This window comes from Vombatus ursinus, unplaced genomic scaffold, assembly GCF_900497805.2.
Source record: "Vombatus ursinus unplaced genomic scaffold, bare-nosed wombat genome assembly UNPS02009173.1, whole genome shotgun sequence".
NCBI classification, from domain to species: Eukaryota; Metazoa; Chordata; class Mammalia; order Diprotodontia; family Vombatidae; genus Vombatus; species Vombatus ursinus.
The window spans coordinates 4,738,983-4,766,421 of record NW_020948951.1 but is presented as its reverse complement, the minus strand read 5'-3'; the positions used below and the strand labels follow the sequence as shown (position 1 = coordinate 4,766,421).

Genomic DNA, 27,439 nt, shown 5'->3' with positions numbered 1-27,439 from the left:
GATAGATAGATAGATAGATAGATAGATAGATAGATAGATAGATAGATAGATAGAAAGAAAATAATAATGGCTAAGCTTTTATGTTGTTTACTGTGTGCCAAGCACTGTGCTAAGCACTTTACAATTATGATCAAAATTTTAAAATAATTTGAGTTTTATTTTGTTACATTCAAGCTCCAAACTGTCTCCCTCCCTCCCTCCTCACCTTGCTCTAGAGAAGGCCACCATTTGACACAGATAGATATAGATATAGATGTAGATATCAATGTAAAACCATACTATGCATACTTTTATTTATCAGTTTTTTTCCTCTGGAAGTGGATAGTGTCTTCCTACATAGGCCCTTTGTAGCTAATTTGAATATTTATAATACTCAGAATAGCTTAGTCATTCACAGTTTTTCTCCAGACAATATTGCTGTTATTGTATATAACATTCTCTTGGTTCTAATGATCTCGTTTCATCCTCACAACAACCCTGGGAGGGAGGTGCTATTAGTATCCCTATTTTGCAAATGAGGAAACTGAGGCAAACAGAAGTTAAGCAACTTGCCCAGGATCATCCAGCTAGTAAGTGTCTGAGGCTGGATTTGAATTCAGACCTTCCTGATTACATATCCAGAGCTCTATTCTAGTTGGTGTGGGGGAGGGGGGCGAGGAGGGTGTCACACAGCTGTTAAGAGTCTGAGGCTAGATTTGAATTCAGATTCAAGCCTTGAGACCCAGCACTCTATCCCCTGCACCACCTAGTCTGAAATTGTAAGGTTCTACAGTTCTAAGGTTCTGAAACTCTGGAATCATAGACCCTTAGAACTTAGATTTTTAGGGACTAAAGTTGAAACCCACTACCCACTTCCTGTCAAGAGAGGTGATGGACTCCAGATGCAGTAGAAACACCCCTAAAAAGGTAAGAATTTTAAATAGGTTATATATGTGCAATCATGTAAAACATATTTCCATATTAGTCACGTTCTGAAAGAAGAAACAGACCAAAAGGAAAAACAAAGCTTGAAAAAGATAAACACAGTGAAAATTGTATGCTTCAGTCTGCATTCAGACTCCATTGGTTCTTTCTCTGGATGTAGATAGCATTTCCCATCATGAGTCTTTTGGAATTGTCTTGGATCATTGTATTGCTGAGAAGAGCTATGTTATTCATAGTTGATCATTGTACAATGTTGCTGTTACTGTATACAATGTTTTCTTGGTTCTGCTCACTTCACTTCATATCAGTTCATGTAAGTCCAGGTTTTCTGAAATCCACCAGCTTGTCATTTCTTATAGCACAACAGTATTCCATTACATTCTTGTTTGTGTGACATAGGAGACACGTGCCCAGCATGGTATGCCCTCATCAGGGAAGGTGCTGAGCTCTTTGAGGAAAGCATAGTTGAAGTAACTCAAAAGAAATGTGAGATGTGCCGATTTAAAGAATCCACCCCAAATGTTCACACAGACTATTTGTGCCTTACCTGTGATAGAGCATTCCAAGCTCATATTGGTCTGATCAGCCGCAGTCAGAGACACTGTAACGACTCTAACAGAGTGATGTCATTTTGGTCCTCTTCGAGGATGAAGGACAACAACCAGTATACCACAACTTGTTCAGCCATTTCCCAGTTGATGGGCATCCTCTCAATTTCCAATTCTTTGCCACCACAAAAAAAATCATGCATGCATTTTTTGACACGATCAGGGAATTTGTTTTGCTGAACTATGCATGTTTGTTGAGAGGGTTTTATTTTTCATTTGTTGTTGTTAAGTGGATCGAGGAGGGAGGCTGCAATAGGAGGAAGTGATAACAAATACGTGTAAAAATGAATAAATGAACAGGTGCAGAAATTAACAAATTGGTAAAAAGATAAAGAGATAGATAAATGAATGAACTACTCATAGTCTTAGAACCTTAGAATCATGGACTCTTAGAAAATTCTTGTTATTTCTCGCACAAGACACTCCATCTCTTGACTCCAGGCATTTTCACTGGCTGTCCCCCATCCCTGGAATGCCCTCCTCCATCACCTGTTATGCCTCCTGACTTCCAGGACTTTTCTCAAATTTCCACTAAATTCCCACTTTGTATAGGAGCCTTTCTTTCCCCTTAACGCTAGTGCCTTCCCTCTGAGAGTACCTCTAATTTATCTTTATGGACATAGTTGTTTGCATGTAATCTCCTCCATCAGAATGTGAGCTCACAGAGGGTGAAGACTGAGTCTTTGCTTTTCTTTGTATCCCCAGTGCTTAGCGCAGTGCCTGGCACGTGGTAGGCACTTAATAAATGTTTACTGACTAACTACATAGTTGTTTGTATGTTGTCTCCTCCTTAGGATGTAAGCTCCTTGAGGGCAGGGACTAAGTCTGTGCTTTTTCTCATATACCCTGGCACTTAGCACATTGAACATAGTACTTAACAAATATTTATTGACTGACTGACCAACTAACTAGAATAATAGAATCATCGATCTAAGGATCTTAGACTCTCATAGAATCTTAGAATTAGAGAAGTTTAACTTATTAAAATTCTTAGAACCTTAGAATATTATACGTAGAACCTAAGACTTATAGACTAATAGAACTTCAGCCTTACCAACTCTTAGAACCTTTAGAATCTTACACTCTTAGAGCCTTAGACTTGTAGACTTAGAATCTTATATTCTTAGAACTTTAGACTTATAAGCTCTTAGGATCTTATCATTTTAAATTCCTAGAACCTTCAACATATAGACAGTACCCCAGATAACAGATTCTTAGTCAATAAATCAATAAACATTTATTAAATTCTTATAATGTGCCAGGCACTGTACTAAGTGCTGGGGATACAAAAAGAGGCAAAAAAAAAAAAATAGTCCCTGCCCTCCAGGAGCTTACAATCTAGTGGAGGAGAGACAATATGTGAACAAATATGTACAAAGCAAGCTATATACAGGATAAATAGGAAATAACAGAGAAAAGGCACTAGAATTAAGAAAGGTTGGGAAAGGAAAAGATGAGATTTTAGTTGGGATTTAAATGAAGCTGGAGAAGTCAGTAGGCGGAGTTGAGGAAGGAGAATATTCCAGTCATGTGAGACAGCCAGAGAAACTGTCTATAGCCTAGAGGTGGAGTGTCTTGTTCATGGAACAGTCAGGAGGCCAGTGTCACTAGATTGAAGAGTATATGGAAATTAGGTGTAAGAAGACCGGAAAGGTAGAAGGGGGCTAGGTTATGAGGGACTTTGAATGCCAAACAGAGCATTTTGTATTTGACCCTAGAGGCAACAGGGAGCCACTGGAGAATGTGGGGGTAGGGGAAGAGTGACATGGCCAGACCTGAGCTTTAGGAAAATTTCTTTGGTGGCTAACTGGAAGATGGACTGAATTTGGGAGACATTTGAGACAGGCTGACCCATCAGCAGCTAATGTAATAGTCCTGGGATGCACTATAGAGGACCTGTATTAGAGGAGTGGCATTGTCAGAGCAGGGAAGGGAGCATATGTGAGAGATGTTGTAGAGGTGAAATAGATAGGTCTTGGTAACAGCTTCGATATGGGGGGTGAAATAGAGAGAGTGAAAATCTCAGGATAGCTCCTAGGTTTCCAGCCTGAGGGACTGGGAGGATAGTGTTGTCCTCTACAGTAATAGGAAGGTAGGAGATGTGGAGGGTTTAGGGGGAAAGATAATAAATTCTGTTTTGGACATATCAAGTTTAAGATGTCTACTGGACATCCAGTTAGAGATGTCTGAAAGACGTTTGGAGGTGTGAGGTTGGAGGTCGGCAGAGAGGTTGGGACAAGATAAGTTGATTTGAGAAACATTGGTGTAGAGATGGTAATTAACTGTGAAAGCTGATGAGATCACCAAGAGAAATAATATAGAGGGAAAAGAAAAGAGGGCCCAGGACAGAACACTGGGGGATACCAGTGGTTAGGAAGTGTCATCTGGAGGAGGATCCGGCGAAGGAGACAGAAAAGGAGCAGTTAGATAGGTAAGAGGAGAACCAGGAGAGAGGATTGTCATAAAAACCTAGAGAGAAGAGAATATCAAGGAGGAGAGAGTGATCAAGAATGTCAAAGGATGCAGAGAGGTCAAGGAGAATGAGGATTGAGAAAAGGTCATTGGATTTGGCAACTAAAAAGTCATTAATAACTTTGGAGAGAGTAGTTTTGGTGGAATGATAAGGTCAGGAGGCATATTGTAGGAATTTAACTACAAAGGACAGTAGAAATATAGGATGATAGCGGGCATGGAAGGATCAAGTGAGGATTTGGGGGTTTTTTGAGGAGGGGGAGACATGGGCACGTTTGTAGGCAGTATGAGCCAGTAGGCAGGGAGAGATTGAAAATAAGTGAAAGAGTGGGGATGATAAGGGGAACAATCTGTTGGGAGAGATGGGATTGAATGGGATCATTTGGGCATATATGGAGGTTAGCCTTGGTAAAGAGTAAGTCCACTTCAGCATGTGAGACAGGGGTGAAGGAGGAGAAGGTGGCAGAAGGCATCTGAGTGGTAGGAGATGAGAAAGAGGGGAGCAGTGAATGATTTCATTTTTTATTGAAGATTTCTATTTTTTTCTATTTTTATTATAAAATATGAGGCAAGGATCTCTGCTGAGGTGAGGAGAGGGGGAACCATGGGAGGTTTGAGGACAGTTGACAAGGTTTGGAAGAGCTGCTGTGGAGAATGGGATAGTGAGTTAATAAAAGAGATAGAGTAAGATCACTTAGAAGCAGTGAGGGCCTAGTTAAAATTATGTAACATAAAATTGTAGTGGACCCATTCGCAAGGGTTGCATGATTTTCTCCACTTTTGTTCAAGAGTATATATGTATGGAAGGATTGAAGATGACAAATGGTGGGAGTGATCCAAGGCTGAGGCTTGGCTAGGCATGATCAGTGATATAATAAGAGGAGTAGGGATTCAAGAGAGGAGGACAGTGTAGAATTGAATTGGTTCACCAAGGGGTCAAGATGGGAAAAAGAGGAGACAGTGGTTAGTGCCTGGGAGAGAACTGAAGGGCCAAGGGATTGGATGTCATGGCATGGATGAAAAGTAGAGTTTTATAAGGGAAGACAGAGGGAGAAGTGAAAAGCCAATAGATTATGTTCAGATAAGGAGATTTCAGCATCCTTTCACATGGAGGTGTCATATTTGTGGGTGATGGTGAGATGAAGGGTTTGACCGTCTTTGTACATGGTTGAGGTGAGTCGCAGGAATAGCTCAAAGGAAGTGAACAAATTGAGGAACTGGGTGGTTAGAGAGTTTGAAGGAGAGTCAATGTGGATTTCGAAGTCTCCTAGTATGAGTGCAGTAGTGGGGAGGAGAGAAAAATTGTGAGCCACGTACTGAATACATTGAGGAAGGAACGGGAGTGGCCTACGGGTCTGTGGACAATAGTTACTAGGATTTTGATTGAGTAGTAGGTATGAATAGCCTGAATTTCAAAGGAAGAAGATACTGACTGATGGAAATGGGGGAGAACCTGAAAGTGGCAACGGAAAGCAAGTATTCCAACTCCTCCACCTCAGCTAGTGAGCCAAGGGGAATGAGTAAAGGTGCAGCCAGTACTGGAAAGGGTGGCCAAGGAGGTTGTGTCATCTGGGGAGAGCCAAGTTTCAGTAATAGCTAGTGGATGGAAGGAGTGGGAGAGGAAAAGATTAAAGATGAAGGGAAGTTTGTTGCCTAGCATTCCAGAGGGCACAGTGGAAGGACTAGGTGGTGTTTGGTTGAAACTTTGGGGTGGGAGGGTTGAGGGAGGTGGGAATAAGGAATCAGGTGGTGTGGGGTATAGATTATAATGATATACAGGGATTCAGAATCACTGGAACGTGAAGGGTATGATCAAGTGTGAAAATGGCATTGAATGGAGAGCACCACTCTTCCCAAAGGAAACTGCATATCAGGCTAGAGACAAGTATAGCATGAGATGGGAGGGACATAATCAGATGGTCAGATGAGACGCCCCTAGCTTCACAACTCATCTTCTCTTGGAGGGATGAAGATTAGGCAGGGAAGGGGCATAGCAGGGGATGCAGGTCGAATCTACACAGCAGGAGAAGGAAGTCCCATTCCTCACCAACGTTCCTCTTCCTCTTCCTTCAGAGAGGGGCACATCTCTAGTCTTCCTGATCTGTATCTTGCCACTGGACTCAGATGGCTCCAGAGGAGAAAGTAAGGCTGGTGACTTTTGTACAGCCCTCCCTCACTTAAATTCAATTCACTTGGAAGTCATGGCATCACCTACCTGATATCATGGTCCTCTTTGAGAACGAAAGACAGATAACAACCTTCAAAGGACAAGCACAGCAGGAGATGGGAGGCCTGAAGTCAAAGTATGAGTTGCTCCTCTTTGCACCAGAGGTTCTCCACATCCCTGTTGAGAGATTGGGCTAGCAGCAGGAGGTGGAAGTCGCTTTATGCTGACCAAGGTGGAAGTCACTGCTTTGGGGCAGGGGCAAGTCCTTTCAGGCAGACAGAAGATGTCTGGCCTGACCCCTTGCCATCTTCCGTCAGGGAACATGTTGTGCCCAGCAGAAGATGAAGGGCACATGATTCAAAGTCACAGGAACTCTTGGCCCCTTTTCTCTTAGTACCTTCAAATCTTACACTCTTAGAACTTTAGACTTATAGACTCTTAGAACCTTGGAATCTTAGTCTCTTAGAAACTTAGAGACAAAGCAACAAAATTTTAGACTCTCATAGATTCTTGGAATCTGAGAATCTTAGGCATCTTAGTCTCTTAGAACCTTAAGTACTTACAAAAAGTGTCATTGATATCTTTTTTTATTAATATTGACTTCATTTCCAAATATATTCCTCTGCTGTCTCCCAGCCAGGAAGCCATCTTTTGTAACATGGAATAGAAAGAAAGAGAAGACTTTTAGCAAAACTGACTGACACATTAGCCAAGTCTGACAGTGTACTCAGAGTTCCATACCTATTAACCCTAAAGCTCAGAGCTACAGAGTGTCGTTTGCTTGCTTGATAAACTCCAATGTCTCTCTACTAACCATTAAGGACCTCCTCATTCCTCAACCAAGAAGAATTTATTGAGTGCTTATGTACCATGTGCCAGGCACTGTGCTAAGTGCAAAGGATACAAAGAAAGGCAGAAATAACAAGGAGCTCCCCTTCTAATGAGGAGAAAACATGCAAACAGCTATCTACATACAAGATATGTATTATATGTAATAAATAATCAGGAAATAAATATTTGCTAAGCACCTACTATGTGCCAGGCACTGTACTAAGTGCTAGGGATACAAAGAAAGGTTAAAGACAGTCTTTGATCTTGAGGAGCTCACAGTCTAATGGAGCAGCATGAAAATAATCATCTACAGACAAGACGTATACTGGATAAATTGAAAATAATCAATAGAGGTAAGGCATGAGAATTAAGAGGGATCAGGAGAGGCTCCCTATAGAAGGTAAGATTTTTAGCTGAGATTTGAAAGAAGACAGGGGAGGCAGGAGGCAGAGATGAGAAGGGAGAGCATTCCATGCATGGAGGACAGCCGGAAAAAATGTTGGGAGATGGGGTGCTTTGTTCGAGGAGCAAAAAAAGAAGCCAGTGTCACTGGATTGCAGGGTACTTAGGGGGATGTAAGATATAAGAAGACTGGAAAGGTGTGTGGGAAGGGGCAGATTATGAAGGGCTTTGAACACCAAACAGAGGACTTTATGTTTAAACATGGAGATGATTGTGAGCCACTGAAGTTTATTGATTAGGGGAGCAATGTATTGAGACCTGTTTTAGGACCGTCACTTTGACAGCTGAGTGGAGGATGGACTGGAGAGAGGAGAAACTTGAGGCAGGCAGAGCAGTTAGAAGGTTATTGCAATAGTCCAGGTGTGAGGTGATGAGAGCCTGCCCCAGGGTGGTGGCTGTGTAAGCATATGAGAGATGTTGTGAAAATAGAAAAGGCAAGACTTGGGAAGATTAGATACATGAAGAGAGTGTGAGTGAAGGGTAGAGGATGATGAAATCAAGATTTCAAGCCTGAGTGACAGGGAGAATGTTAGTGCCCTCTACAGTAATAGGGAAGTTTTGAGGAGGGAAAGGTTTTGGGGAAAAGATAATGAATTCCATTTTGAATATGCTGAGTTTGATATGCCCACAGGACATCTAGATAGAGATGTCCAAAAGAGTCAGTAGTAATTTTGAGGCTTCAGCTTAGGAGAGAGGTAAGGGCTAGACAACTAGATAAATAAATATACATACATACATCTATCTATCTATCTATCTATCTATCTATCTATCTATCTATCTATCTATATATATATATCTGAGAATCAACTATATAGAGTTGAAAATTTAACTCATCAAATGTCACCAAGTGAGGCAGCATAGCATGAGAAGAAAAGAGAGCCCAAGAAAAGCCTAGGGTTATAACCACAGTTGGTGGTCATGACCTAGATGAAGATGAGCAAAGGAGATGGGGAAGAATAAGAACCTACAGCAGTGGCTGACATGTAGTAGTCAGTTAATAAATGTTTACTGTTTGATTGATAATCCCCCCCACCTCTGCAAAGAAAGGAAAGGAGGTATATTTTCTCATGTCTTCTCTGCACCCAAGATTGGTCACTATGATGAAATGATATATAATACTTATAAATTATATTTTATATAATATATTTAATATATTATTTGATTGTAAATTATATAATGATTATATATTACATAATATTTTAAACATAATAATTAGGATTATATATTATATAATATATAATAATTATAATTAAATTATCTTCCAGGGCACACATTCAGGATGCAATTAATGTAAGATTTGATGACTACTGTCCATTTATAATTATTCACCTGGGCACAGATGACACCACCAGAAGGAATCTAGAAAACCTTGCCAATAATTACATGAAGTCCTAGGCAAGAAACCGAGAATCAATTAGAGATATAGGTGGAGTGGTTTGTTTGTTGATTGATTGGTTGGTTTTAATCACTGCTGCAGCCTGCAGATCAAAGTCAAAGGCTTCCCAAGAGAAAATCAGATTTGGGAATTGAACATCTGGTTAAGAAGATGGTGTCTGAGAAGAGGCTTTTCATACAGACCATGGTTTAAGATATTGTATCCAGGAAGGGAGTATATATACCTAACAAGAGCTGGGTAAGCAATGCCTTTTCCCAGAGTGTTGCAAATCTAATCATAAAGGATTTCAAACAAAAAAAAGGGAGAGGAAAACTCTTGCCTGCAGTATATCCACAAAACTGGCTACCATAGAGAGTAGTTACAATGTAGGGGGGCAAATAGGAGACATGCCCATAAATGACCAAGAGACAAAAGCCAAGAAAAGAGCCAGCAATAAAACCCATGTAACCTTAGATGTCTATACACAAAGCATGGGTGATGATGCAATTCAACAAGCATTTATTATTGAGAGCTTCCTATGGGCATGCCATGCCTAACCATTCTATGAGACTCTTGTCCATGCCTTCCCCAAAATTCACATAGGAAGTCTACCTAACGTGCTGGGGGCCTTCTCTTGGCATCGCAGGGATCCCAGTGAAGCACATGGAATCATCTCACTTGTCATCCTTCACTCCTGCTGCAAGACCACTCATCTCTTTGAATCAAATTATTTCTTTTATTATATCCTTTCCCTTCCTAGCTCCTAGAAAGGTGGTACCTTATTCAACAGTATAAGTTAAAACATGGGTCAAAAGGGAGTGAAGGGGGCCAAAGAGTAGGTAGGGTTGAAAGACTAGCTTGGGAGGGGAGGGGGAAATGCATACAGGAAAAAAAAATTTTTTTGGAGGCAATTAGGGTTAAGTGACTCATCCAGGGTCACACAGCTAGTAAGTGTCTAAGATCGTATTTGAACTCAGGTCCTCCTGACTGTAGGGCCAGTGCTCTATCCACTATACCACCTAGCTTCCCCTAAGACAAACTTTTAAGTTTAATCTGCGTTATTAACATTTTCTCCATCACTTTCTTAAATCTAAGCCAGATGTGTCAAATTGTAGCAGGTAGCTTGCAAGGGCCAGCAAAACTCTTGAGGGGATTGAACCAGTTTAAAATGTAATTGGGAAATGTTTAACAAAATAAATAAAAACATAATACAACATAGCTAATGTTAATTTGAGGTTTTCTAAGTCAATAGGTCCTGCAGGCATCCATTTTTATTTGAATTTGACACCACTGGTCCAGACAATCAAGAAAGGGATAAGTTAAGCCTGGATTAAATGCTCATACTGAAAATTTAACACTCTTTTGAGGGTAGGTTTGAGCTGACTCCAGCACATTCCTGAATTGTATTATAATAAGAATACTCCAGAGAATAGATCCAGTAGCCAGAGCAGGGAAAGAATGGAGGAGAGTTGGATAAAAATCAATGGAAACAGAAACAGGAGCAATATTATCACTGGAGAACACCAGAGACCATTTGAACAGAAACAGGAAATAGATGAGTCTTAGCAGATCATAGCTTGGCAAGGAGGCCTAATATAGTAACGGGTGACGGGTGACATACTCTCCAGACGTCTGCTAGAGCTCTCTTTGCCAGTTACAGAGTAGCTGATCCTTTCTTGGCTTGCTTAATGATAATATCAACTTCTATAAGGGAATTGATCATTGACCACCCCTACTCCCCAGTCCAGAAAGCCCAGAAGGTAATTTCAAAGTTTTAAGATGAAACAAGAAATTAAAAAAGGATATTATAAATGAAATGAGAACCTAATATAAAGAATTGGGAAGCAAATAAACGGCTTTAATATAGGAGATACAAAATCTTACCCTGACTCCCTGAAGATTAGAACACACCAAACAAAAATCATGACACTATGAGACAACAAGAAATATGAAAAAAAAATCAAAAGACTGAAAAAAATTGAAGACAATATAATGTTTTTCCTATCAAAAGCAATTGACATAGAAAGCAGGTCAAGATGAAATAATCTAAAAATCATTGAACCAACTGAAAACCACAATCAAAAGAACTTTGGATTCCACATTTCAAGAAATCATAATTTAAAACTGACTGGACCTATTAGAAGAGAGGGCAAAATAAAAGAATAGAAAAAAATACACCATTCACCTCTCGAAAAAAATCCTTTTGACCCCAAAATAACATTACCAGGATGATAACCCAAAGAGATCAAGGGAAGAAAAAAAAGACCCATATGTACAAAAATATTTATAAAAGCTCTCTTTGTGGTAAGAAAGAACTAGAAACCAAGGGGAATCTGTCAGTTAGGAAATGGCTGAACAAATCATGGTATATGAATATAATGGAATACGAAATGATGATGGGGGCATTATCAGGGAAACCTGGAAAAACTTACATGAACTGATGCAGAGCAAAGTGAACAGAAACAGGAGAACTATCTTTATGATAACATTGCAAAGAAAAAGAACTCTAAAAGACTTAAGAACTCTGATTAGTGCAGTGATCAACTAGGATTCCAGAGGACTGATGATGAAACAGGCTACTCACCTCCTGACAGAGAGGTCATGATGTTCTCAAGGTACAGAATAAGACATACATTTTCATATGTGGCCATTACATTGATTTGTTTTGCTTGATTGATGATGCATATTTGTTACATGGTTTTTTTTTCTTTTTTTCAATAGGGAGAGAGTTTGGAGAAGAGAGTAGGGCCAGTGATAGTATTGTTTAAAAGTGTTATTTTTTTTTCAAAAGGAAGAAAAGAAAGTAAAGTGAGTAACTGAAATATTTACAAATATACAGAAACACACAGAAAGAGGTTAAAATAATTGATCACTTAAAAACATTCATTAAGTGCTTTCTATGTACCAGACATTATGTTAAGATCTGGTCTATTGCTAGGCTGTAGCTAACAGAAGTGACTCCACATTTGGCCACTGATACACCTGCTTGTGCACCCCGTAACTAATTTAGTCAATTTCCTTTAGGGAAGGAAAACTTGAGGCAAGGAGACCAGTTAGAAAAGTAGTATAATAGTCCAGGCAAGAGGTGATGAACCTGAGTGTATGGCTATGTGAGAGGAAAGGAGACATTTGAGAGAAGATCAAAAGAAATTTGGGGAAAAGACAATTAGTTCTGTTTTAGACATGCGTTTAAGATACTGTACAAGACATGTCATTCAACAGAAAGTTCTTGACGTGGGTCTGGAGCTCAGGAAAGAGGTACAAGCTGGATATAGAATTCTGGGAGTCATTTGTGTTGAGATACAAATTGAACTCGTGAGAACTGATGGGATCACCAAGTTAGAAAATGTAGAGAAAAGAAAAGAGGGCCCAGCACAGAGAGCCTTGGAGAATTCTCTCAATGAGTAGGAGTAACATGGATAAAGATCCAGAAAAGGGGTCTGAGAAGGAGCAGTCAGGTAGTAGACAAATCAAGAAAAGGTAGAGTCATGAAAATAGAAAGAGGAGAGAGTATACAGGAGAAGAGAGGCAATGGCATCAAATGCTGCAGAGAGGTCAAGAAGGGTGAGTAATGGATAGAGTTCAATGCACTTGTTAATTAAGGTATCATTGGTAACTTTGGACAGAACAGTTTCAATTGCTGTTGTTGCTGTTCATCCTGCTTTCTTGAAGAGGACCAATGACATCATGAGGGTGAATGATGAGGTCTTAACCCTGATTGCAGAGGGTTTAGAAGAGAGTGAAAAGAGAGGAAATAGAGGGAATGATTACAGGTAATTTTTTTAAGAATTTGAATGAGAATAGGAGGAGAAACATAAGACAATAACTGGTGCTCTTGCTGGGACCTATCAGAGATTGGCATGAAGGAGGAGAGCATAGAGTACAATGTCAGAAGGATATAAGATGGGGAGGAGGGGGAAAGAGGGAAGACTTGATAAATGGCCCAGTTTTTTTCAATGAAGTATGAAGAGAGGTCCTCAACAGAGAAGAAGGGGAAAGGGAGATCTGAAAGATAAATAAAAGATTTGAAACGATTGCTGTGAATAGGATAGGGAATCAATTAAGAGAAGAGGAGTATTGCCTTGCTGTAGGGCCTAGTGAAGATTAGCTAGAATAAATTTTTAGTGGACACAGTCATTTATTTCCTTCATTTTTATTCAGCAGTTATCTGAGTAGGAGCCAAGAGGAAGATGATGAGAGTAATTCAGGGATAGGTTTCTGTAAGACATGATGGGTGACAGAACAAGGGAGTAAGAGATTAAATTCAAAAGGAAACATAAATAAGCACGACAGTTTTGAAAGCAAAATTAAATTTATAGTATACTCAAAAGGAAAAGCAAGCTGTACATATTAGAGATTCACAGTTTTGTGTACAATCTTCATGATCAGCTGTACTTTGTATACGGAAATGTTCATTTTATTTTGTATTTAAGTCAAGATTTAAAAAAAAAATTAAGCCTATAAAGGGGCACATTGGAAAAAAATGCCAGTGAAAGTGGTCTTCCACTCCCAGAACTTTGAAACACAATTTTAGCACATGTACTGGAGCTCCTCTCCCAGCCCACACTTGGAATTGGCAGGTTGAGCTTCCAGAAGGCCACTACTACATCTCCACTCAGGTTTCTAGGGTAGTGTCTCTCATAGCTCATGAGATCCCACTATTGTGCTTTCCCTCTATGATCATCAGTCACTCGGACTTAATTAGCTTTTAGAAAGAGATATTTACTCCTTAACTGACATATTGTCAGAGGATATAAATAGGCTGTTCCTAAAGGAAAAAATTCAATCTATCAATAATCATAAGAAAAAAATTATTCAAATCATTAATAGTTAGAGAAATGCAAATGAAAATACTCTGAGGCTCTACCCCATACCCATCAGATTGGCAAAATGGACAATAAAAGAAAATGACCAATGTTTTGGGGGCAATAAGGGCTGCAGAAGAACAGGCATATTAATGCACTGTTTGTGGAGCTGTGGATTGGTCCAAATACTCTGGAAAGCAATTTGGAATTATGCCCACAAAATTACCAAACTGTGCATTCCCTTTGACCCAGCAATATCATCATTAGACCTCTACCCCAAAGAGGTCAAAGAAAGAAGGAAAGCACGCGGATGTACAAGAATATTTGTAGCAACTCTTTTTCTGATGGCAGAGAACTGGAAACTCATGGGGTGTCCATCAATTGATGAATGGTTGAACAAATTATGACACATAACTATTGCTATACTATAAGAAAAGATGAAAGAGATGATTTCAGAAAAGTGTAGGAAGACTTTTGTAAAATGATTCAGAGTGAAATGAGCAGAAGTAGGGTAATTTGTGCAATAACAACGTTGTAAGGAAGGAACAACTTTGAAAGACTTGGAGGTCAATGCAATGACCAGCTAGGATTCCAGAGGACCAGTGATAAAGACCATTACACACTTCCAGACAGAGAAGTGATGAACTCAATATGCAGAAAGAGACACATATTTTTGGACATGGCCAATGTGGGAGTTCGTTTTGCTTGACTGGACAGATTTATTCAAGAGTTTTTCTTTTCTTTTTTTTTCCCTAGTGGCAAGTGGAGGTGGGAGAGAAAACAAATGCTTATTAGTTGGGGGGAAAAGGCTTCCCCCCCAAAAAAATAAAAGGAAGAAGATATTATGAAAGCAAAATGTTAATAATAGTTGATACAAAACATCCCCCCCAAAGTCTGGGGTACACTGTCCCACAAGTACGTATGGAATCCAGGGGAAGGGGCATTCAAGTTTAAAGTACATGTGACCAAAGGGGCCATCTCTATATCTTGCCACCAGAACTAGATAGCTGCAGAGGAGAAAGTGAAGCTGGTGACCTTGCTAAGCCCTCCCTCACTTAAATCCAATTCATTTACAAATCATCTTCCTGATGTGAAGGTCCTCTTGGAAAATAAAGGACAAACAACAACTCGTGACCAAGGAGATAACTCATGACTCCTATACATCTTCTTGCTGGAGTCCTCAGATTGTTCGCCTTCAGCATAGTATAGCTTTCTGCTAGGTTCCTTGTAGAGCTCTGAAACTGGCTTCTCTTGTGTTTAGTTTCTTCTCAGCTCTCACTGCAGTCTCTGCTGTAAGTCACTGCTGTTCCTGGGATGCTGATAAGAAGTGCACATATTCCAATCCTCCAAATTCACAAGGCCATCCTGTAGTCAAGGAAGAGAAGAGAGAGGAAAAAGGGAGAGGCTCTATTCCCTCTCTGGGGATTGACTGGATTTACTGTCTCCTCTAAGCAGCCAAATACCACTGATGATGCATTCAGAACTGGCTTTCAATTTTATGGAAGACTCACAGGGTATGACAGGACATACATTAATTTAATGCCTTTGGTTGATTGATTGATTGAATAGGTGTTCTCACCTGAAAAAGGTATCTGGGCTTGAATATTTTATTAGTTACTTTAAGTGGTGCATGGTAATTGACTGATTAAGCCCCACCCATACACATTATAAAATGGCAGCAGGATGTGCTGAAAAAGAGTAGAATTCCAAGCCAGAAAGATTTGAGTTCAAGTCCCGTCTCTGACATATTTGGCTAAGTTACAACCTCTCAGTGCAGGTCTAGGAAACTCTCTGACTTTTAAGTTCCAGCAAAGGTGCTGACTTATACTGGTAAAGGTAGTTTTCTCAACCTTTATATCCATGAAATCATAGGTGCAGTCCCAGTTCCTAACCCTACAAAATGGATACAAAAATTGTCTAGATTTGACTCCTAAATATGAACATTGTTCAGTGGCATAGAATAGATAGACCAGGCATCCAACCAAGTATGTATAAAACATTAGTATTTGATAAACCTATAGGAAATAAAAATTGGTCAAGGAAACTTTAAAAAAAAATCTATGGGAAAATTGACTAGCAGTTTGGCATGGAATACATTTAAACACATGATATAAGTTAGTGATTTCCAACTTATGATAAACTTAAGCATTAAAAAAATAACTGGAAAAAAACAAAAGAAAATGGAATAATGCACTATCAAATTGTGGAGAAGAGGTAACTTTTTTCTTTTTTTTTTTTTTTACCAAAAAGAATGATTGTATATTTAATTATGTTAAAATTTTAAAAATACCTCTGTACAATAAAAGCAATATAGTTAAAAGAAAAATCACAGACTAGGAAAAATATTTGTCATTTTGCCAGATAAAAGCTTGACAACTAAAGTATATTCATAATTTTTAAAAATTTACAAAAGTAATTCCCAGTTCACAATGGATAAATGGTCAAAGGATATGAACAGTTCTCAAAAAGAGGAATCACAAAATGTTATTAGTCCATTGAAAATGCTCAGTCTTATTCATCCAATTGATACAAATTAGAAGAACTTTGAGGTTAACTGTTTCATCTGCAAAAATAATAAAAAGCAATGAAATTCAGTGCTGATGAGATTATGGAGAAATAGGCATTGCTGATGGATTTAGTAACTAGAAAAATATTTTGGAACAAAAGTCTAGCAGTGTACAGTAAAAATCACAAAAATGATACTACTCATTGGCCCAGTATTTCCATTGCTGGAAATATATCTTGAAAGTGTTATATAAAAAAGAGTTACTTATTCAAAGGTTTTCATAGGATCATTATTTATAATTAAAAAAAAGAACAAATCCCAAACCTAGAAGCAACCTAAATATCCAATATTAGAATGTTTAAATAAGCTCAATCAACCAAAAAGCATTTATTAAACACCGATTATGTTAGGACTCATGAAAATGAGACAGCCCCTACTCTGAAGAAATTGACATTTTACTAGGAGTATGCAACAATTTCACAGATAAGCAAATATACAATTTTGTTGTTCAGTCTTTTCGGTCATGTCCTATTCTCTGTGACTCCATTTGAAGATTTCTTGGCAAAGATACTGGATTGGCTTGCCATTTCCTTCTCCAACTCATTTTACAGATGAGGAAACTGAGGCAAACAGCGTTAAGTGACTTGCCAAAGGTCACAACACTAGTAAGTGTCTAAGGCCAGATCTGAACTCATGAAGATGATTCTTTCTGATTCCAGGACCAGTTCTCTAGCCACTGCTCCACCTAGTAGCCCAATATTTTGTAAATATGTGATACATACAAGATAAATATAGAATGCCATAGAAGGGTCACTAACAAATAGGGGAATCAGGAAAGTCCCTTTGATGAAGGTGGTACTTGAACTGAGCCTTGAAAAGAACTGGGGTTCCAAGAAGTGGAGGTGTGGAAGGCAAGCATCCAGGCCTGGGGTACAGCTGTGCAAAACAGAGTTGGAAGACGAAATAATGTAAGTGGGGAATAAGAGGAGGCTGGTTTGGTTGGAGCATGTAGTGAGGGGGAATAATGCATAACCGGTCTGGAGAAGTGGGCTGGAGCCAGATTGGGAAGGGCTTCAAATGCCAACAAGAGTTTCCATTTTATCCCAAAGATAATAGGGGATGTCACTGGAGCTTCATGAGGCATACCTATGCTTTAGGAATTTGTGTTTGGCAGCTCCCTGAAGAATAGATTGATCAGAGAGGTGATAGACTAGGTGCAGATAGACCAATTAGGCCAATGAGAATATGAGTGAAATGATCAAGAGGGGATGAGAGCCTGGAATAGTTGTGGTACGTGTAAAGAGAAGGGGAAGGATGAAAGAGTTGGAAGAGGTGAAATCAACAAGATTAACCAAACAGATTGGACGGGAGGAGGTGAGGAAGAAAGAAACATCAAAAATGGTTCCTAGGTTACAAATCTGTGTGGTATAGTAATAGAAAGGAATGTTATAATGTGGTTAAGACTGACAAATGCATGTATTATAAAGAGATTTGAAAAGACCTTGATGAAGTAATACAAAATAGAAAGAGAGAGAGAGAGCAGAACTGAAAAAAAAAAATAGACCATAACCAACAACTATTTAAGTGGAAAAATGAATACAAAAGAATGAACAAAGAATTTTGACTAAAGTTTAGAAGAAATGACTGAAAATACATAACAGTTATATTATATATGAAAATATATGTTATATATGAAAAAATGTAACAGTTATGAAGTCAGCTTAATTGCATTGATGCTTAATATTAAATTTACCAGAAATCACTTTTTAAGTTGGGTACTGGTATTTAAACCCAAGTCTCCTGGCTGTAAATACATTGGTCATTCTTCTAAGGTACCCCACTGCTATCCTATTCCACTTGGTGGCATTTAGAATAAGATCCCTCTGTGGCTGCCTCATTAGGACATTTGGAAATTTTACCAGTGGGTTACTTCCATGGTCCATCCTCCCCAGGATTTGACTGTCAAAAGTGGCCTCAGAAGGGTATGGGTTGGGGAGAGGGAAATACTCTTAGGAGGGTGTCGATGACCTCCTTCAGGTTAACTTTAAAAGTTAGGCATTTCTACACACTCCACTGTGTTCTAGAAACCTAGAGACTTTTGGTCAAGGCTCTGGCTACCTGGTCTGCCCTGGCAGGGGAGATGAAGGTCAAGTGGCACCTTTTCTGAAAGTCTGGAAATACAAAGGAGACCAAAGGAGGGAAAGCTTCAGATCCCCAAGACCCAGGGCTAGTTCTAGCCAGCCTCTTATTTCTTTATACTGAGAGGCAGGGCCAGCTTGTGTTCTCCAAATTCAGATGGCATCCACATCTGAATCACTGTGATGTGTTATAGATGCCTTTGTTACCCAAAGCCAATGTTACAGCCTTTCACAGCTCTGAGTTCAAGTGGGCTTGTATTCATACTGGTTCCATAGGGGAGCTAAGTTCTGTTTTGTTTTGTTTTGTTTTGTTTCTCTGGCTCCATTATGCTCCCCACCACCACTATTGTAGAACCTTAGGGAAAATTTCTAAATAAAAGTTTAAGGTCTCCCCAGTAGTGGGTAACAGTGTCCCTCTGAGAAAGGTACTTAGTATACAAAATACATATTAGGTATAGGACAGCTATTTATTTCCTTCCCTCTGCCCTATCGATCTTTTACAAAAGACATACACTTTAAAAACATAAAACAATAATCCATCACAGCAATTACACTCTTCTGGGAGGTAGAAACAACTTTGTAGGACTGCTGAACAGATATTTCACATTTATCTCAGATCTATACTGTCTGAGCAACAGACAAGTTTGATAGAAATAGCTCACTAGTCCTGAGAGGTTCAATTCTGTGGTCAATCTCAGCAGCAAAATGACATGTATATTTCTCAGAATAGACATGTCTCCACAGATAGGGATTAGAGCACACACCCAACCGTCATGGAAAGTGCCTCAGTGTAGCAGATTGTGAGACTCCCCTAATCATCCCCCTGTTCATGCCACATTTTAATGAAATGAGGATTGTGACCCCTTGTGTGGAAGATAGCAGTATAGAGTATACCCTACATGTAAAAGAGGAGAGGTACCTCAAAGGGAAATTGAGGGGATACCCATATGTGGAGTACAGGGGATTGGATTGGGCATCCAATACACATTAAAGGACTGATGTTGTAGCTACAGATAGTTTAGAAAACTGTCTAATCCACAAGTACCTGAATTCTACCTTCCTTCCTCTCTCCTTTGGCCCGGGTTCCTCTCTGTTCCGTCTGTGGTTTAAAAATATTTTTTAAAAAGACTCTGCATACAATGTGCTATATTCACAAAATTGCTTCATTACTTTGGCCCCATCTGGAATGCCAGGAAAATCTCCAAAATTAGAGTTCATGCCTCATTTCATATTAATACCCTTATCTCTCTTCCCCATTTCACGTAATCCAAAAAGAAACACATTCCCATTATTCCTTTTGTGCAAAACGCCATAATTTAAAAAGACACAGTAATGAATCTTCAAGCAGCAGCACTCAGCTAAGGAAGCAGGAATCTCCATGACGAGGATCAGTCCACCCCTGGCCCGTTAGTTGCTGAGTTCATGCATTCACTATCCCTAAAGGGAATCTCAGGGGAGGACCGGACTCCTCTTTTCCCAGGCTCCCATGTCTTCACTACCTGTAATCAGGTGAGCCCAAATGCTTTTTATTAAGGAAGCATTCCCTGCATCCTGCAAAGTCTCAGGGAGAAAGGTCACAGATCATGGATGAATGAATTCATAAATGAATAAAAAAACATTTATTATAAGCTAACTATGTGCAAAATAATACACGAAGTGCTGGGGATACAAATGGAAAGCTGAGATAGCCTCTCCTCCCAAGGAGTTCCTGGTCTAGTGAAAGGGGAAGGTGATGATAGGAGAGTTCAAGCGGCGGGGTGGACAGAGAGGCCTGGTGGTCCTTAGGATGCAGCGGTGGGTCAGGTCTAAAACTGGAAGGAACTTCAGAAGCTGTCTCTTCCGGACTCCTCATTTTACAGATAGGAAGATTGAATGACTTGCCTAAGGTCACACAGGTAGTAAGCATCAGAGGCAGGATCTGAATTCAGGGCCTCTGACTCTGCAGCCATAGTCATTTATAGGGATAGTCCCAGTGACATGAATTTCTTCTCCTGTACCCATCCATGGCTCACGAACAACTGTCCTAATGTATTCTGGGGGAGCCTCCTCTTGTATCCTGGCATGAGCTTCTCCCCAGCCACTCCTATATAACTTGCTCCAAGTACCCAGGAAAGTGGGAGCAGGAGAAAAAAGGAACAGGGAGGTTCACCCTGCTGCGATCCTATTCATGCCTTTCAGGCATGGCTCCTCAGCTCTGCTATCTCCCTCATTTGGTGATGTGAGATGTGGTCTTTTGGTGAAAAGAAGTTGAATCTGTGTCTTTCAGAAAAGCCCCACTCAGTGTACCAATTAATGATATTATTATCCCTTTATAGTTCCAGGTCCTTTCAATTTCCTGTTTATTGTCCCCACAGGAGGCAGGTCCATAAGAAAACACATGTGGCCCTCTAGGTCCTTAAGTGCACTTTGACTAAATCCAAACTTCACAGAACAAATTCTTTTATTAAAGGGTTCCCCACCCCTGGAGGAGAAATGGCCAAATGAGCATCCTTTCATTAATAATGTGCTGGCCTTATTAATAAAATTATTATGCATAAATTATATAAATATATAAAATTATATGTAATAAAATTATGAAATTACCCAGAAACCATGTCTCTTGGACTTTTTTGATTGTCACAGTTATTGCTAACCATGAAGGGATCAGAACCTTGCTCTCTAAATTCTTAACAAAAACTTACCTACATCTTGGGTCCACGTGGAGAGTTCTCCAGGGCAGAGTTCTTTGTTAGGTCTCTGGCTCTGATCCAACTCTCCTTTTTACCAGTAAGTAAAGTTTATCTGGGTGAGTTTATATGTTTTGTGTCTATTTATCTGTGTTTTAAGGCTGCAACTCTCTAATTTTCACTCTCACTAGCATTATGTCCTTTTAATTGCCACAGTTAGGATTCACCCCATTGAGCATGCATTGAACTTCCTTGATAACGTACCAGGATACCTGGGCTCGGTCCTGAAAGATCTGGCATTTTTGGGGTGAGGTGGTAATCCCTGGTGTCTCTGCTTGATATCAGCAGGGGGAGGGGACTACCTTGAGAGTCACTTTACCCTCTTGGCTCCTCCATCTTGTGTCTGGAACAGGAAACAAATAGCTCTCGTCCTGGGACTTTCTGTGAAGAGCTGAAGTGTCTGCTACACCCATATAGCCACTGAAGCAGGGACTTGGGCAAGCATGGGCCTAGGCCTTTGGTAGCTTCTTCTGCCTCATATTTTTGTCCCTGAGCGTAGGCCAACAAACAGCCATTCTGAAATGAGTCTTTCTAGCTTTCGAGGCAACCTTGTGAGATTTATACTTTGGGAGCTTCTGGGTCCTTTAGCCAGTGTGGGCTACACTCTGAGATTGCTCCCCTACAGCTACTACAGTGCTTCTTGGAGGGGAGGATGTCCACCAGCAGTAGGAAGAACCCAATCCCTAGACTGGCTCGCCAAAGGACATGGACCTTGAGGGAGACAGTATAAAGGGAAGATGAAGGTGAAATGTCTATTCACCAAGTCTCACAAAATGTTTTACCTTTTGATATGTTATTCTGGGAGAGGATAATAGTAGTTTTGAGTTTCTACTGTAAGTTTAAGTCTTTGTCAATGTACACTTGTAAAGAGTCAAGATGGCAGAATACTAGTAAACATTTTTGCCCATCTCACCCAACACACCTCCACAACAGCCTAGAAAATGTGCCAGACCAAATCCTGATTGGGAAAGCCAGGGGAAAAGTCACAATGAGACATTTTTTCCAGCTCAGGAAATCTTAGGAAGATAAACAGCAAATTCTGTGGTCCCTGGGGTAGTGGTTGGCCAAGATCACTGGAAAGTAGAGGCAGAGAGGAGAGGCATAGCAGGGAGCATTCTAGCATCCAGGGATGGCAAAGGGGCTAAGATTGAACCAGGGCTGGAAGCACTAGGGCAGAAAGAGATGCCGGTGACCCCTGAATCAGCACTGGAAACAGCAATGGGTGCCATTTAATAGCACTCTTGCCAATTACCCAGGTCCAGGTCCCAGTTCCAAGATTGGGAGCAAGAGAGGCCCTACTGGTTTCTGGAACAAAGAACAAATTTTCACAGCTCAGTCTGAGGAATCTACAAATTTGTGTGTTCAAAGAATAGGATTGTCAATTTATTAAGCACACAGAATTAAAATGCATTAATCACACTGGGGCAATTTTAGCTCAGAGAAAATATGCAAATGATCATTCATCAAAATGAGAAATTAGCTCAATCAAATAACTGCTTCACATTAGGAATTCATACACATTCCACAGTCAAGTAGAAAATATTCACAAGAAGGAAGACGAACAAAGATCAGGTTCCCAGGAGGGAGAAGACATACCAAAACACGCATTGATAAAACGATTTAACCAACAGTGGGGCCTGCACCCTGCGGTGAAGGTCCTATGGAGACAAGAGGTCAGAGAAGCAGGGACCTTTGCCAGAGCCCTGTTGAGCCATTCTTGCTGGGATTCATTGGAGCTCCTGGTTGAGTCCAAAAAAAAAAAAAAAAAAGCAAGAGAGTTTCTGAGCCTCTCAATGCTTATAAAAATGAGAAAGCTCTGAGAAAAAGAGAAAGGTGGAGAGGAAAAGAGTGGGCTTGGAGACCCCTCCAAGCCCAAGAAAGCACACACACACACACACACTTTGTTTCAAAAGAAAATGAAGCACCAGAAAGCCCATATGGTGGTCCATGCCTGTCATCCGTTCTACTTAGGGGGGTTGAGACTTAGGGGGCGGAATGTCTTAAGCTCAGGAGTTCTAAGCTACAGAAGGGCTAAAGAGGTTTGGGTGCCCAAAGTTAAAACCAATCAAAGTTCCCTGGCAGCAGAGAGCTGCTAGGTCGATCGACCCAGCTTGGAAACAAAGCAGGTCAAAGCTTCCTTCCGGCTGATCAGCAGCAGGGTTGGGTCTCTGAATGGCCACTGCACTCACACTCAGGGAGGGTGACAGGGAGACCCAGTCTCCTCCTTCCTCCCTTCCAGGCCCCTGCCAGAAGCAAGGAGAAGATTGGAAGAATAAAACAGACCTGCCTCTGCTCTGCGGTACCTATGTGGTTTTCAAACTCTGATTCATAAAGACACCCTTGGCGCTCCCAATTTGCTGGTGTTAGGGATGTCTATGGAAGTATTCTTTGCCCAGCATATGCCATCCCCTTTCAGTCTGTCTGACTTTGCAAACATTTGTTTTTTCTGTATGTGGATAAGCCAGATAGCTGTACTAAAGATCAGTTTAGAGTACTTATGTATGGTCTTCAGGGTGTATATCCTAATTTAGTGTGGATATGTGGAAGGGGGAGGGAGGGAAGCCGGGAAAAGGAGCACCTGTGAGGACTCACTGTCCTTTGCACTCTGTCCCATTTGGGAGTCTGGGAATTACAGACAGACCTTGTATCATTTTTCTGTGGGCCTGTTTGTTTTGTTTCTTGGAGGCAATGGGGTTGTGTGATTTGCTCAGGGTCACACAGCTAGAGAGTGTCAAGTATCTAAGGCCGAATGAACTCCAGTCCTCCTGACTCCAGGGCTAGTGCTCTATCTGCTGCACTACCTAGGTACCCCACCTGGCTTCTTTTAATACTGTTTTAATCCTAGATAGTACGATTCCAGAATTGTTGATTCCTACATGAAGTGTAAGTCTTCATACCATCCAAGGAGCATCATGGCCAGGCTTGGTTTGAACAGGTTTGGGCTACCTCTCTCTGAAGGAGGGAACCAATGGGATCTTTAGAAAAGGCATTGGATTAGGGTGGGTAGAGCCTGGCCTCCAGAGTCAAAGGACCTGCCTGGGTTCAAATCCCATTCCTGGTCTTTACTACCCGTGTGGTTTTGGGCAGGTCACACTCCCTAGGCCTCAGTTTCCTCATCTAGTGATTTCTTTGGCTCCCACACTCACCCACCTGGGACAGCTCAATATTCAGATGAGATAGATGCATGATCAAGGTTTCCTTGCGTCTTCTGTAAGTATCTCTATAGGTAGCTCTCAGTTAATGTTGGGAAACAAAGCTTGAGCAGAGGTTGGAGCCGTGACTGGAAAACTATAAAAAGGCAGATTTAAGCTCTGTGTGAGGAACAATCTTTCTAATGATTAATTTCTTACCTGACCCTGGGCAAGTCACCATCTGCTGGGATAATAGCCCCTGCTTCACAAGGTTGTTGTGAGGATCGTTGAGATAACTTATGTAAAGCACTATATAAATGTCATTATTATTATTATTATTATTATTATTATTATTATTATTGACATATATAGCACTATGTACTTAGTGCTTTACAATTATGATCTCATTTTATAGATTATTATTAGATTATTATTATAATCATGATTATTAAGCTATTATAATAATTATCGGGCTATTATTAGCTACTATTAGGCTATTATTAGCCTCATTTTACAGATGAGGAAGCTGAGGCAAACAGAGATTAACTTGCCCAGGATCACATGGCTAGTAAGTATTATTATTATATATATATTTTTTAATCTTTAAGTGGAGGCAGGTGACCACTAGTCAGGGTTATGGTAGAGGGGGTTCCTGCTTACTTAAGGCTTGGCTTTGATGGTCTCTGGTCCCTTTTAATTCTGAGGTTCTATGATTCCAAGATGGAAGACAGAAGATGGAAATGTGGCAAGTAAGAGGGTTTAAATATCAATGTGCAGCCCAGCCTGGTAAGAAGCGTATCAGAGGGGACCAGTTCAATCCAAGCTAGCAAGCATTTATTTGTTAAGGGGCCATTATGAACAAGGCACCCTGCTAGCAGTAATATAAAGAAGAAAGGGAAAAAAGGCATTAGATTAATCACTAGGTTTAGAATAGAAAGAGATATTAGAGACCTTAAGTCTAACCTCCTCTCCTTGCTCTTAAGGAGGATGTCCTCACATCCTGTTGGGAGGAACAACACATTAGACAGATAAAAATAGAGTGGCAAGTTTGAAGATTAACCTGGTGGTGCAGCGGATGGAGCGTGAGGCTTGGAGTCAGGAAAACTCATAGTCATGAGCTCAAATCCAACCTCAGACACTCACTAGCTGTGTGGCCTTGGGCCAGTCACTTCACCTTGTTTGCTTCAGTTTCCTCATCTGTAAAATGAGCTGGAGAAGGAAATGGCAAACCACTCTAGTAATCTTTACCAAGAAAACCCTAAATGGGTTCATGAAGAGGCAGACATGACTGAAAAACAACTGAACAGTCTTGGATGGGGGGCACTCTGCCGAATTTTTCCTTAACTGGGTGTGGGGGCTATGGGTAAGGAGGATTCTGCCTGCCCTATTCTGGGAGAGATTCTGGCCCTTATACTTCAGAGGAGAGAAATTGAAATGTCCTTCGATGCCCTGAAGAGATGAGCCAGGCGGATAACAACAGGGAACAATGCCCAGCAGAGACTCCAGAACAGCAGAATGATGGACGTGAGCCAAGATAAGCAGAGACATACCAACAATCAACCAGTCAATTGACAGACATTTAGTATACGCTAGCTAGGGGCCAGGCACTGTGTTGGTCAAACAAAAAAGAGCCATTAATAAGGAAATATGTTTTGCATGACTCACAAGCATAATCAATAGCATAGTTCAGGGCAGCTAGGTGGTGCAGTGGATAGAGCACCAGCCCTAGGGTCAGGGGGACCTGAGTTCAAATCCAGCCTCAGACATATAATACTCACTAGCTGTGTGACTCTAGGCAAGTCACTTAACCCCAATTGCCTCACTAAAAAAAAAAAATTACTACTAGCATATTTCTTGTTTTTTTAAGAGGTGGGAGAGAGGAAGAGAATTTAGAACTCAAAATTCTAAAAAAATGAATGTTAAAAATGTTTACATATAATTGGGAAATATTTAACAAAACAAATAAAACCATGTTTTAAAAAAAGGAAAACAAAGTCCTAGAATCACCACGTCCAAAAACATCTGTCTTCTTCTATACCTTGAGTCCCTCATCTCTTTGATAGGAGGTGGGTTGCATGAAGGGACCTGCTGGAACCAGCTTGACCCACAAACTGGTTGTTAAATTTTCAGTGGGAGCATTTACATCTCAGAAATCTGCAAATGCTACAAATCAAGTGTTGATTTATTGTTCGAATGTCTGGACTAAAGAAAGTAACAGGAGGAAATGTTAATAATGCAGATTAAGCTTAAAAGTGTGTCGTGGGTACATTTTTTTTTTGAAGAGCCAGTTGTTAAACATTTACCAACTCACCAGTGACATTTACATGTTTTATCATAGGTCCTCAGGAGAGGTGATTGGTCATTGCTTTGATCAGAGCTCTTCAGTTTTTCAAAGTTGTTTTTTTCTTTACATTATTGTTACTCAAGTCAAGTATTTATTAAATACCTACTATAGACCAGGCACTGTACAACCTGCTGGAGATACAAAGAAAGACAAAAAAAAAAAACAAACAACCCTAAACCACCCCTGTCCTCAAGGACAGGTGGATCAACATGCAAATAAATATGTACAAACATGTTATATATAGGATAAAATGGAAATAATTAAAAGAGGGAAGGCACTAGAATTAAGGGGGGTTGGAGAGGGTTGAGGAAGTTTCCAGTAAAAGATGGAATTTTAGTTGGGACTTGAAAAAACCAGAGAGGTTAGAAGTCAGACCAGAAGAGGGAGAGTGTTTCAGGCACAGGGGACAGCCAGAGTGAATGCCCAGAGCAGAGAGGCAGCATCTTGTTTGTGGAACAGCCAGGAGGCCAATGTCACTGGGTGGAAGAGAACATGGTGGGGGAGTAAGGTGTAAAAAGACTGGAAAGGTAGGAGCCAGCTCGGTTATAAAGGGCTTGAAAGGTAATTGTATTTATTGTTCTCCTGGTTCTGCTCATTTCATTCTGTGTCAGTTTGTACCATTCAGGATTCTCTCAAATCATCTCCTCCTCAATTTCTTATGGTACTATAATACCCATTACAATTTATAGAGTACAATTTGTTTAGCCATTTCCCCAGTTGATGGGCACCCTCCTAATTTCCATTTGTTTGTTTTTATTTTTCTTTTAATCCTTCATCAGGATCAAGAAGTTTGTTCTATTTACAAATATTCCCTTCCTGGGATTAGCATCCTCCTTGATCCACCTCTCACCCCAATCCCATCCCCTGCTGTTTCCATGTTGAGTTTGATGTATTTCTACATCAAATTGTCTCTTTGGTAGGGGGAAGGGGAGGCCCGGGATAGGGGTCAA

The 27,439-nt window shown here is 40.3% G+C and overlaps 1 protein-coding gene across 1 annotated transcript in view; it reads right to left on the bottom strand.

The window, feature by feature from the left end:
* The window catches only part of FUT6 (fucosyltransferase 6), a 71,313-nt gene that overhangs the window by 3,241 nt on the left and 40,633 nt on the right, over positions 1 to 27,439 (bottom strand). The gene's annotated exons all lie outside the window — the stretch shown is intronic.